The 12,573-nt window shown below is 44.3% G+C and overlaps 1 long non-coding RNA gene across 1 annotated transcript in view; it reads right to left on the reverse strand.

Moving 5' to 3' along the window:
- Positions 1–7,982: 7,982 nt before the first annotated feature.
- Positions 7,983–12,573, reverse strand: part of LOC139040328 (uncharacterized) — a 39,424-nt gene continuing 34,833 nt past the window's right edge. The window contains exons 5-6 of the long non-coding RNA XR_011494652.1: positions 8,243–8,344; positions 7,983–8,121 (exon numbers count right to left, since the gene is read on the reverse strand). This is a non-coding gene — a long non-coding RNA (uncharacterized lncRNA). The remainder of the gene's footprint in view (positions 8,122–8,242; positions 8,345–12,573) is intronic.

Below are 12,573 nucleotides of genomic sequence, written 5' to 3' on the forward strand. Positions count from 1 at the left end.
ATAAGTATGATCGTGTCCATTTTCAGGTGAGGAAACTGAGGCTCCAAGAGGTGTTGGAAATTGCAAAAGTTCAAGCAACTGGGAAGTGACAGGCTGGGGCTCAAACCTTGATCTCTTTAACTCCAAGACCCACGCTCTGAACCACCTCGCTATACTACCCTCCAGGAAACTGTGTGTAAAAATGATGCTCCACGTAGTGCTGTTTAAAATAGCAAAAGTTCAGAAATATCTTAAATGTGCAAAAAACTGAGGTATAATGAAATAAATCTTGTAGAGTTATATGATAAAATATAAAGCCATTAATAATAACTTGTGAAAGAATAATGACATGGGGAAATATTCATGATATATTAATTGGAAAAAAACATGATGTCAAACAGTTAACGTTCCATCTTAATTTTACAAATGCATATGTGCCATTTTTATGAAGTTCAAAAATAGGAAAGAGTAGTCCACGGTGATCAATATTTGGTGAGGGGCTCATCAGTTGGGAAGTCTGCTGGGTGCTGGAAACGTTCTAGATCTTGATGTGGGTTGTAGTCACGTAGGTATATTCATATATAAAAATTAATCCAGTCGTATAGTTAAAATCTGTGTGCTTTTTATAAGTTTACATAAGTGATATATCACTAAAAAAGAAAAATTCATAAATGCATAGAAAAAGTCCTGAAAAAAAAGAGTAGAAAAATGTAGCAGTGGTTGTTGCTAGGTATAATTTTCATTTTATTCTTTATACTATTCAGTATTTTCTTTTCTGCCTTCTTTTACAATAGGCCTGTATTATCTTTATAATTAGAAAAAAATAACACCAAGTTCATTATTAGAGGAGGGCAGGGGAGGAGAATATGCACGTGAGAACTTGTTGTAGTCAGACCTGGAACTCGGGATGGAGAGAGCTGTTGAAGGGTCTCCAGTCCTGAGTGCCCCCCTGAGGCAGTGGGATGCCACGGTTCCAAGGATGGAGAGAATGGAGGAGAGGAGCCAGTCCTGTTTGGTGGGAAAGCTGAGTAGCCCCTGAGGTGCCCGGGATGGACCAGGAGCAATGCCCCTCAGACAAATTCCTCTGACTCGAACATCCTGCTGGGTGGGTGCCGCACAGGGTCACCCCAGTCGCAGCAACAACTCACTGTTCTGCTGCCAGTGGTCAGATGCCTGTTGCTCAGTGGCAATGACATCAGGCTTCCAGGGAGCACTTAGCTGTCAATCAGAAGCCTTTTCTGGAGACAGTGAGCCATCCGTGCCTCCTCTCTCTTTTAAAGGGACAGCGCCTTCTTGGATAAGGGTTTGGGCCACCTTGACTCTTTCTTTCCACTAGAATCTGACTCCAGGGCAGGGGAGAAATTAAGGAGGTGCACCACAGGTTTCTGTGAGTGCTTCCTGGAATCCTGGCCTGGCTTCGCCCCAACAATGAAATTCTGCCAGCCAAGAGGTGGATCAAAATAAAGAATTTAGGTATAAAGAAGCTCTGGTATATAAGATTACCTGCAAATATTACAATATGCTTAAACATAAAACAGGAAAAAATAACTGAGAATCAGCAGTTCTTCCTTACTAAGAAATACCAGTTTCATTGGGGCCATCAAATGCGCCTAGTAAAATAATTCCACATTTCCTAGCCTCTGTTGCAGCTAGGGGTGCCATATAACACAGTTACAGCCAATGAGATATAGACTAGGAACTTGTGAAAAGCTTTCCTTTCTTGATAGAGTCATTTTCTCCTTCTTTCTGTGTGAAACAAGAACATAATGGCTGGAGCTACAACAGCTGTTTTGCAATCATGAGGAAAACCCCAGGGGCACTGCAGAGAACCCAGTCCTGACATCCTTGAAGCAGTGACACTAGGTGCCTAATGCTTCACTATTTCTTTATCTAAACTACTATCTGTTTAGGTTTTCTGTAAGTCATCACTAAAACCAATCTTTAACTGATTCACCCACCAGTGTAAAAATAATAACGTAACTAATACAAAACAGGAAGTTTGGGGAGGAGAGCTGGGAAAAATTGTAACAGTGCCAATTTCTTTGGGGGAGTTTCATTGGAGGTAATCACCATCTAAAATTGAATTAGATGGTTAAAAACAATGATGGCTGCAACCTCTTGATGTTTTCCAGAGGGATCTTTGAGGGGCTAATATCTCTTTGGGTGGAAAAATAGTTAACTAAAGTTGAGAAATTCTTTCATCTTTACTTTCATTTAAAAAATTCTGTTAAATCCAAGTAAAATAAATGAAATATCTTTCAAAATTTAAGAAGAATGTGATAATATAAAACATTTTTATAAAATTGTTCCTGATTATCTGTATATGTGCACTGTTCATTTCATTTGAATTAGGTGAATGTCAGGCTTTTCTGCTTGCTTTCGTTTTTAAACTTTTAATTTTGAAATGATTGTAGATTTACAGAAGAGTTGCAAAGATAGAACAGAAAGTGCTATCCCATTTACCCTCCACCGAACTTCCTCTAGTGTTTACATCTTACACAAGCAGGGTACATTTATCAAAGTTAAGAAATTTGGGGGGCCAGCCTGGTGGCGCAGTGGTTAAGTTCACACATTCTGCTTCAGCGGCCTTGGGTTCACCAGTTCAGATTTCACCAAGAACACCAAGAAATATGACATGTTAAAGTATGATACTTTAACTCTACTATGGACTTCATTCAGATACTCCAATTTTTCTTTTTCTTTGAGGAAGATTAGCCCTGAACTAACATCCACTTTCAATCCTCCTCTTTTTGGCTGAGGAAGATAGGCCCTGAGCTAAGATCTATGCCCACCTTCCTCTATTTTATATGTGGGATGCCTGCCACAGCATGGCTTGATAATTGGTGAGTATGTCCATGCCCAGGATCCGAACTGGAGAACCCCGGGCTGCCAAAGCAAAGCGGGTGAACTTAACCGCTGTGCCACCGGGCTGGCCCCTAGATTTTCCAGTTTTTCCATGGGTGTCTTATTTCTGTTCCAGTTTCCAAACCAAGGTACCATGTTTCATTTAGAGGCCATGTCTCCTTGGTCTCCTCTGGCCTATGACAATTTCTTGGTCTTTCCTTGGCTTTCCCCGCCTTGACACTTTCAAAAAGTAGTGGTCAGATATTTTGTAGAATATCCTCAATTTTGGCTTGTCTGATGTTTTCTCAAGTTTAGACTGAGGCTATAGTTTTGGGGGAAGAAGACCACAAAAGTGATGTCTCTTCTCATCACGTCATATCAGGGGCACATGACGTCAACATGACTTATCACTGGTGATATTGAGCTTGATCACTTGACTTTTTTACTCTCTTCTTCGTGCTTTTCCATATTGCTCTAATTCCTATAATGAGTATTTGAAAACAGTGAAGCGGAAAGTGCTTCATAAACTGAAGAACTCCGTAAATGTGAGGGTTAAATTTTTTATTAGAGAGAACTGATGTCCAAGACTTGGCTGGAAGAGGGAAGAAAAGTTAAGTATAGCTACACCATCAATGTTTCATTGGTCTGGAGGCTAGCCAGGGTGGCAGGGAAAGATAGAGATGACTTTGGGATTTATGTAACTGCTGGCAGAGCAAAGAATTAGGGGCTCATCCAGATATTTTTAGTATCATATATTTCCCTTTAGCCTACAGCCCAGGGTAAGAATGGAGGCCACTCCACCAGCCTAGTTAGAAATGGCATAACAGAGGAGAGCTGATTCTGCTGGAAAAGCGAGTGGGTATGGAAACTCACAGTGACTAAGCGCCACCTATGTTCCAGTGCTTTGCCTCATTCATTTAATCTTCATGACTCTGTGAGCTAAGTATGATGATCATCTCCATTTTATAGATGGGGAAGTTGAGACTCAGAGCATTGAAGTGACTTGCCCAAAGCCACACGGCCAGTTAACCATCAAATACCTCTCAGGCGATGTGCTGGGTAGGCACAGGAGAGCCACTGTTAGAATCCAGATCTCTGTGACACCAAGCCTACACTACGTCTCTTTGACCTCACACCCCATGCTGCCCGGGAAGAACTGTGGGTGAGTACAGGAATCCCAATCAGAGGAAGATAAGGTGCTTTGGCGACTATCCCCTATCTGTAAGATTTTTAGTACTCTTCACAATCTCTCTGTCTCCTCATGGATCAGAGCGTCACCTGGCATGAATCTGGGTGCAGGCTCCCACGACCCTCTGGACACCTTGGACGACCACCCTCTGCAATCAGATGGAGCTGAGGGCTCGTGGTAGCTGGGACAGCCTTACCCCAACGCCTCCCGACAGGATGCAGAGAAACAAAGAAAGACATGGAGAGAGGGGACAGGAAAAGGGACAGAAAGGAAAGAGAGAGAGAGAGAGAACTGCTTGGTTTTGAATTCCAGACTCTTCTTCCAGTCAGCCCTAAGGCCAGCCCCAGTCTTGCCCCTCCTAAGAATGGATTTGAGCCAATGAAGAACTCTTTTTATTGAAGCTAGTTCAAGTTTAGTTTCTACAACTCGAAACCAAAGTATCCTGATGAGCACATTCTACCTAACTCTAGCTTCTACACCCTTATAACATCACGTGCCTATGGTTTTTGCCTGTCTAGGGCCCAGATCTGCTTCATGAGTGGTTATGAGCACAGGTTCTGCAGCCAGAACGACTGGGGGTCAAATTGCAGTTGCTCCACCAACAAGCTATGTGGCTTTGGGCAAGGCCTTTACCCCCTTGAGCTTGTTCAGTCTGTTAAATGGGGTGATAACATTCCTGCAAGGGGGATTATAAGACTTACACAAGATAATGCATGCAACATAAATGCTTAGTACAACACAAATTTAGCTTAGCACTCAACAAGTGGTAGCTATGATTTATTATCATTATTCAGTTCTCCTTGCCAACTAACCATACTTTATTGATTTCCCAATTCTGTGAGCTATCCGCTGGCCTAAGCCATTTTTTTCTCACCAGGCCACATAATTCACATGCTGCTGGTAGCCTGTGGATAACTCTTCCAGGGATAGGGGTCGTTCTTAGCCCCTTAAGTTATAACTTAGTGTTAGAATTCCATCAAATGTTTGGAATTGTATGGCCAGCTGTGCCCAGTGGTGTACCAGTAAATATTTAACAATCAGCACTCCAAAACAAACAAACAATAAAAAATGTTTTTGCCAATTCTCATGGTGTAAATCCTCCCACCATGGCTGATTGCAAGCTATCAACGTGATGTGACTGAATGCAGAGTTGGGAAGAATGTGTGCAATTGGCCCCCATGAGCTGGAGCTGGCCAGTTCCTCCAGCTCACCACTGCCTGTGCAGGTAAAATGTCTCCAAGAAGGGGATATGGGCAAGAAAGGCGTTCCAAAAACGTCTGCTGGAGCAGTAATTAAAGGGATGTAGTGCATCTGAGATTGGATTCTCATGAAGCCAAGTCTGAAATGGGATTCTTGTAGGAGTGATTTATCAAGGGACTTCTCACGTGAAACTCGTTAGGGGATGAAGGGAGCAGAGTAGGACAGGGGAGAAAGCTAGGCCAAAAGGGTAGGGTCAGCTGAAGTCGAGCCTCAGCCTGCTCCCACACAGAGTTCCGGAGCATGAACACTCTGACAGAGTTGTCCCAGCATGAGGCAAGGGCCTGGGGGCTTTATCTATCCCGATCAGTCAGTCATTGGATGCAGGCTGCCTTCAGGGATGTAACTTCCCAGGCACATCCTGGAAAGGAAGTTCCATTGATCGAGGAGACTTCTCAGGAGAAGGGGGCAGCTGTGACTTGTGAGTAACCAACTCTCACAGCAGCTGAGGGATGACTGTAGCAGCCTGGTAAAGCACATCTGGGTGAGGCCCCAGTATCATTTACTATGTAGCGGAAACAGTGCTGATGATAACTTTATGGTGAAGATGATGGAGATGGAGATGCTAGAAGTGCTAAAGGTGGTGGTAGTGGTGCTGCTGCTGCTGCTGGCAACATTGGTCCTGGCTGGGGTGGTGGTGGTGGTGTTGATGGTAATTGGTGGCATGGTGGTGATGGTGGTAATGATGGTGCAACAGTGGTAAACTGTGGTGGCAGTGGTAACTGGGGGCATGGTGATCGCGGTGCTTCTGAGGGTGATGATGTATGGCACAGGTGCTGGTTGTTGGAGGGACCAAGGACACCCAAATCCCTATTTCCTCAAGGCTTGTCTCTTTCTTTTATGCTTTGTATTTCTACAAAGGCCCTGGGGAACGAAACAACTTAGAATTTCATCTTGTTAAGACAGGTGGATGAAAACATGATTGAGAGTTGAAATACATTCATTTCACCAGCGAAGTCCTGCCGTGTGTATTTTTTTTAAACAATGAACATGTACCCCAGGGCTGTAATTTATCCTATTTGCCTCTATACGTCATTGTTCCCTGTGAAACGTAGGGGCTCGGTGACTTCAGACTTCTCCCCCGTCAACCCTGTGAGTGGAGTTTAACACGCCAACATTATGGCAGGAAGTCCTGGAGATTGCTGGAATGGATCCATCTTGCACTCAACGTGGGATTGTCATTTTCAGCTAAAGAGCCTCGCTGGTGGGGATGAGGGCAGAGTGACTGTGATGTGAGTAAGCAGGTCAGTGTGCTGGTGGGGAGTGTGTCAGGGAAAGAGTCTACAGAGTGTGTATCTTTTTATCTATCTCAGCGTCTGCCTAGATTCCCCCATCTTTCTCCTTCTCCCTTCCAGAGTGAGGCAGTGAGGTGTGGGGTGGGGGTGGGGGGCCACTCACTTTCCACTCCCGTCACCTATCATATCATAGTTTCAACAAAATAGCTCTCTACTTAAGAGGTATTCTGGGACCAATGTAAAGTTCATTCATTCATTCAATACACATGTATTGAGCACCAACTATAAGCCACGCACTAGTCTGGGTGCTGGGGATGTGACAGTCGGAGGAAAAGACAAAAATCCCTGTCCTCAAGAGCTTATATTCTAGTGGGTTTAAACATGTCTCATCTTTGTCATGCACAGATGGGGAAACTTAGGCTTAAAGAGATTATTTGACTTGCCCAATAGTAAAAGGCAGAGCTAAGATTTTAACTAAGATCAGCCAGCTCCCCAAACTCATGCCCTTGACCGATTCTATACCCCCCACAGTGGATATTTTTTTATTTTTATCACTCAACATCCTCTTGTCATTCTTCTAGTTCTCAAACCCTTGGGTTGCTTCAGGAAAACCGCTCTTCCCAGTACTATCTAGAAAGACTGTCCGTCAAGGGATCCCGCCCTCCTTTAACTGCGCAGTGGGCTCCTGACCCAAGCTGTGTCGTCCCGATCCCTGTTCCTGCTCCCCAGACCTCCTGGAACTACGCTTCCCTTTGTCCCTCGTTGGTTTTTCAGCCTTGCCTGCAATCCGGTGAGTCATCTCACACTCTTCCCCCAAATTATTTTTTCTCCGGTGAAACAAAGTGCACTTCTGTTGCATGTAACCAAATAACTGGGCCGACACATGGTCATTTCACCCTCTGAGTCCCAGTTTGGACCTCAAGCAAGTTTTGTCATCTGCTGAGTGAAGGTGTAACACTCGCCTTGCAGGAGGCAGGAGGGAAAGAGTTCGGGTTTCCTTGAGCCAGGTCTTGCCAGCGTGCCCGCTTTCTAGCCCCTTCTTCAGACCCTAACCTCCCAGGAGAAGCGTCCCCACTCTTCACTGGGGCTGGCTGACATGCGGGTGCTGCGCACTCAGCCAATGCAGTGGAGGAGCCTGAGCTATATTTGAGCATCCCTGAGAGCACACAGACACAGCCTCCGTGCTCTGGCTGCCCGAGCAGAGTGTAATTAATCGTTCTCCTCTTCAGAGCATGGACAGAACAGATGATGGCTCAGCAAGTTCAGAATCATGGCCACGGCCAATCCCTCTTCCTCCAGGTTTATTTTTGGGTCACCACAGGTGCTTATCAAGGCCACACGTTAGGGCGACAGGGCAGGGAAGAGACTGTTCTTAGAGAACACAGGATTGCATTGAGTTGCACATAACAAAATTCCGACCAAATAAAGCTTTATTACTTTTTTTACATAACAAGAAATCTAAAAGTAGGCAGTCCAGGCTGGTACAGAGAACTGAAATTACGGAGAAATCATAAAGAATCGAAGCTCCGTCTATCTTCCTGCTCTGCTACCCTTAGCAGGTGGCACTCATCCTCATAGTCACAAAATAGCTGTTCCACTTCCAGAACTCTCGCCTACCTTCCAGGCAGAAATGAAAGCAAAGGCAAAGAGGAAAAGGCATGTGCCGGCTGAGTTCCCCACCCCTTTGTATGAGGAAGACAACAGATTCCCCGGAAGCCCCATCCAAATTTCTACTTACTCTCATTGGTCAGAACTGGGTCAGGGGACCACCTCCAGCTGTAAGCGACCGTGGGGAGGCATTTTTAACCGGGCACATTTTTATCCAAATGAAATTGGGATTCTGAGTAAGAAGGAAAGAACAGACATTGGTTAAGCAATTAGTAGCGTCTGTCTGTCGCGGAAGGTGAGAAAGGGAAGGGATCATCGTGAGAGAAGCCTCTGAGGGGCCAAGTCGAGGTTCTCAGAAACACAAGAGATGCACCAATTTCTAGAGCCCTAATGTGGAAAGTTAGAGAGGCCCAGGGAATGGTCTTAGGGCTGTTCACAGCCCCTCCATCACCCTCACTATGACCTACAGAGAAAACCAAGAGCAATGTAAATACATCCTTTAAAGATGGCATTGACTTCCGAAACATGTGAAATGTGGAAGGGCTTGTCAAAAAGGAGTCAAACAGCCCTGGGTTTAAACCCCAGCTCTGCCAAATACCGACTCTGTGACCCTGGGAAAGTCACTTAACCTCTCTGGGCTTCCCGATTTTCTCAACTATAAAATGGGTATGATACTTTGCACAGTTTCTGTGCAGCTCAAACGAGACTTTATGCATAAATTGTACCTCGTAGGTATCCAATAATGGGAGTTATTATTGGTTTAATTCCTTTGTTTTCTAAATGTGAAAATGAAGCCCAAAGAGGGGAAGCAGGATAACCTAAGTCGCACAGCCAGATAGAGGCAGAGCCGGGACCAGGACCCGGCCTTTCTGACTTCCACCCTGGGGTGTGTTCCATTTCACCACTGCCTCTCCCTGTTAGAAAATTGTTAACTTTCACCAAAGTGTGAAATTAGGCCTAAATAGTGTAACAAAGTAGCTGGCTCAGAATTTTTTTTTTTTAACTGTGAACAAAGTGCTTTCAGACGCTTAGAATGCCAAAAGTCAAGCAGAAAGGTAGAGTCATCCTAGCGTGCCCTTCTGGGGAATTCTAGTCTTTACTATTATCGTGATTGGTGTTTATCGAGCATATTAACATGTGTCTGACATAATGCTGAAGGCCAGACCTAATGGCAAGAGCTAACCTGTATCGAGCTCTGTGTTAGTTTCCTATCGCTGCTGTAACACATTAACGCAAATGCAGTGTCTTGAAACAAGACAAATGTCTTCTCTGACAGTCCTGAAGGTCAGAAGTCCTAAAATCAAGGTGTCAGAGGGCTCTGCTCCTTTTGGAGGCTCCAGGGGAGAATCGTTTCCTTGTCTTTCCAGCTTCTAGAGGCTGCCCACATTCCTTGGCTCATGGCCCCTTCCTCCATCTTCAAAGCCAGCAGTGTAGCATCTCCAGATCTCTCTCTCTGACCTCTGCTTTCATCGTCACAGCTCCCTTCCAGATTTTAACTCTCATGCCTCCCTTTTTCACTTATGGGACCTGTGATCATATTGAGCCCACCCGGACCATCCCGGCTATTCTTCCCATCTCAAGATCCTTAACTTTTAGCTTTTAGATGTCTGCAAAGTCCCTTTTGCCAAGAAAGGTAACATTCATGGTTCTGGAGATTAGAATGTGGGCATTTTTTGCGGGCCATTATTCTATATACCCCCAAAACTTATCATGTACCTGGCACCGCTGTGAATGCATATAACTCTCCCTACAAACCTATGTGGTAGATACTATTATTTTGTCCCTTTTCAGATGACAAGCTGTATTAGTTTCTTATTACTGCTGTAACAAATTACCACCAACTTAGAGGCCTAAACAATAGAAATTTGTTGTCTTACAGTTCTGGAGGTGAGAAGTCCTACACAGGCCTCATTGAGCTAAAATCAAGGTGTCCACAGGGCCCCATTCCTTTCTGGTGGTCTAGGGGAAAATCCATTTCCTTGACTTTTCCAGTTTCTAGGGACCACCTGCATTCCTTGGCTTGTGGCCTCCTTCATATACAAAGCCAGGAAAATGAGTCAAGTCCTTATCACACCATATCACTCTGACCATTCTTGGTTGGCACATCCCTCTGCATCTCCTCTTCTCAGTCCCTCTTGCACTTTTAAGGGCCCTTATGATGATATTGGGCTCACCTGAAAAACACAGGCTACTCCCTCTATCTTAAAGTCAGCTGTTTAGCAACCTTATTCCCTCTTGCCATGGAATCCAGCATACTCACAGGTTCAGGATTAGGACATAGAAATTTTGGGGGAGCCATTATTGTGCCGGCCACACAAGCCAAGGGCTCAGAGAGGTTAAGCAATTTGCCCAAGTTTCTACGGCTAGAAAATGGCAGCACCAGATTCTGAAGCAGGCTGTCTGCCTCCAGCACCCATGCTGTTAACCATCGCACTACGCTTCCCTATTTTGTTTTCCCTTCTCAGCAACCCTACAGGCAGGAAGGTCTTATTATGCTTACTATGTGCATTTTACAGATGAAGATATTACGACTCTTACGGATGATGTGGTTTGCCCAAAATTCACACAGCTAGTGGGAGTAGAGGAGCCAGGTTAATGGGACTCAGCTGAGAGAGGCACCCAAAACAGAAGAAAGAAACTGGCCAATGTGAGGATGTGACTGTCATCCTCAAGCCAAGATTTCAAATGTTTTTGTTCAACCGACAGCTCTTCCTCAGATAGCCACCAGCACCCCGCTCACTCCCTCATTTCGTTCAGGCCGCTTCTCAAATGTCAGCTAGTCAGGGACACCCTGAGCACTCTATTCAAAACTGCAGCTCTCGTCCTCCTCTATCTTTTTGTCTCACTTTAATTTTCTTATTGCTTGGCATACTTAAATAATCTTGTGTTTATTTATGGCTTCTGTGCTAGAATGAAAGCTTTGTGAGAGCAGGGGCTGTGTCTGTGCACTGCTGTATTCCCAGGGCCTGGCATGTAGCAGAGCCCTCAATAAATATTTTTATTAATATAAATGAATGCATGCATGAATGAATGATTCCAATCTCAATGGCCTCAACAATGGATTTTAGAATAAACAACTGTTATTAACATGTTTTAGATATTGGGGCTCTTGATGATACTTTAGTTTACTATGGGCTTTCGCAGATATGACGGTTGGATAATGTGGGATTCCCCCTGGTTTCTATACTTGACTGGTCATCAGAACTGTCAGGGAAGCTTGTTCAAAATGCCAATACCCAGTGCCTCCCCTAAGAGATTCTCACCAATCTGGCAAAGAATCTAGACATCAGTATTTTTTTTAAAACTCTTCAGGTGATGCGAATGTGCCTGCACAGTTGAGATTCACAGCCCTGGACCTCCTGAAACAGACTCCCTGGGACAGTGGTTCTCAACCTTGACGGCTTTGGAAACTACTGATGGTGGAGCCCCAGCCCTGGGAATTTCCATGTAATTAGACCAGAGTGAGGCCTGGGCATCAGATTTTTCATTTCAGTTATTATACTTTTCAGCTCCAGAATTTCTACTTAGTTCCTTTTTTATCATTTCTATCTCTTTTGATAGACTATCTCTTGATAGGATGTTGATATTCTCATTTTGTTCATATATTGTTTTTCTGTTTTCGCTCTTTGCCCATGATTTCCTTTGGTTCTTTGAGCATATTTAAGACACTTGATTGAAAGCCTTTGGCTAGCAAGTCCAATGTTAGGGCTTCCTCGGGAATAGTTTCTGTCAATTTATTTTGTTTCTTTGACTGGACCATACTTTCCTGTTTCTTTGTACACCTCGTGATTTTTTTCCTGAGGATTGGACACGTGAACATTATAATGAGGCAACTGGAAATGAGATTCTCTCCTTCCCCAGCATTTGCTGAACTTGATTATTGAAGGCTGCAGTCATCCATTTGTTTAGCGATTTTCCAAACTATTTTACAAAGACGGTATTCCTCGTCATATGAAGTCTCTGTTCCTTTAGTTCATGTTCAGCTAGTGGTTTGACAGAGATTTCCTTGAACATCAGGAACCAAAAATAAAACAAACAAACATAAAAAAATACACCTCCCAGTATTTGCACACCGGCTCTGTGCTGGGCGCTCCTTCAACACTTAATCCAGCTCTTTACAGCTCTGCCTTAGACTGCACTTCCTGCTTGCACACAGCCACATTTAAGTTGCTTTTTTCTTGATTCAGCATTCACTTGAGTGCTGTAAACCTAGATGGTTTTCCAGAGTTCTGACAAAATTGGTTCTGACAGGTTCTGCTTGTCTTTTCAATGTTTCTATGGAGGAGCTTGGAGCACCTTGTTGTAGCAGAGTTCAGGCTGCTACCACAGAAACGCCATGGACTAAGTGACTTATAAACAACGGAAATTTATTTCTCACAGTTCTAGAGGCTGGAAAGTTTAAGATCAGGGTGCCAGCATGGTCAGGTTCTGGTGCAAGCCCTCTTCCAGATTGCAGACCGC

This window comes from Equus asinus, chromosome 15, assembly GCF_041296235.1.
Source record: "Equus asinus isolate D_3611 breed Donkey chromosome 15, EquAss-T2T_v2, whole genome shotgun sequence".
NCBI classification, from domain to species: Eukaryota; Metazoa; Chordata; class Mammalia; order Perissodactyla; family Equidae; genus Equus; species Equus asinus.